At 37.8% G+C, this 1,162-nt stretch overlaps 1 non-coding gene across 1 annotated transcript; it reads left to right on the forward strand.

Moving 5' to 3' along the window:
* The first annotated feature begins 678 nt into the window (after nt 1-678).
* Nucleotides 679-785, forward strand: LOC128293434 (small nucleolar RNA R71). The gene has a single exon (XR_008283616.1). It is a non-coding gene; the product is annotated as a small nucleolar RNA R71 (small nucleolar RNA).
* The last annotated feature ends 377 nt before the right edge of the window (nt 786-1,162 follow it).

The following is a 1,162-nucleotide window of genomic DNA, read 5'->3' on the forward strand; positions in this document are numbered from 1 at the left end:
TTGGTGGTCTTTCTGAAATCATCTTAGCCAGCTGCCCAATTTGATTCTCGAGTCCTTGGATCGATGCTTGCTGATTTTTAAGTGCAGTTTCAGTGTTCTAAAAACGGGTTTCCGCTACTGAAATAAATTTTGACATCATCTTCTCAAGGTTCAGCTTTTTCTCTTGCTGGTAAGGTTGTTGTTGGAAGCCTGGAGGGGGTGGTGGTCTCTGATTCCCTTGGCCTCTCCATGAGAAATTTGGGTGGCTCCTCCATCCTGCATTGTAAGTGTCACTATAAGGATTATTTTGAGGTCGAGGATTATTACCCATGTAATTTAATTGCTCGTTTTCCATGTTGTGGCCATAAGGTAGGTATTCTGAATTGCTCGTTCCTCCTCCACTTGTATTGCATTGTATTACTGGGTGAACCTGTGAAGAACCAAGTAAACTATCAATTTTTCTATTCAAAAGTTTTACCCGATTAGAGAGCATAGTGACCGAGTTGATGTGAAAAGCACTGGTTGCTTTTGTGGGCTTTGTCCTTATGACTTGCCATTGATAATTATTCAGTGACATCTCTTCTATAAATTCATAAGCCTCCTCAGGTGTCTTATTATTGATAGTCCGACTAGTAGTTGCATCAATCATCCGTCTAGTCGAAGGATTCAGGCCATTGTGAAAAGTTTAGCCAAAGTGGTAATACATGGTAAGGGCACCTTCTCAAAAGATCCTTGTATCTCCCCCATGCATCATAGAGTGTTTCGAGATCCATTTGCACAAAAGAAGAGATGTCATTCCTCAACTTAGCCTTTTTAGCCGGCGAAAAATATTTTGTAATAGCCCAAAATTGGGTCTAGTTGGAACAGAGGTTTCGAGACCACAAAATCTGAGATATAAATAATTATTTTATGATTATTTTGAGGTCTATGATACGATTTCATGATTGTGTGAAAATTTCGTGAAGAAATTCTATGCATAAAGTGCTTAATTCGAAGTTAGGGACTAAATTGAATAAGTTGCAAAACTTGCATTCTAGAAGTTTCTAGTATGAAATTGATTTGAAATATTAATTAGGAGGTCTTAAATAGCAATTTGACCAATTTCTAAGTTATGGACAAAAATTGGACATGGATGGAATTTTTGGAAAGTTTAGTAGTAAGGGTATTTTGGTCATTTAGGGGT

Source organism: Gossypium arboreum, chromosome 5 (genome assembly GCF_025698485.1).
Source record: "Gossypium arboreum isolate Shixiya-1 chromosome 5, ASM2569848v2, whole genome shotgun sequence".
Taxonomy (NCBI): Eukaryota; Viridiplantae; Streptophyta; class Magnoliopsida; order Malvales; family Malvaceae; genus Gossypium; species Gossypium arboreum.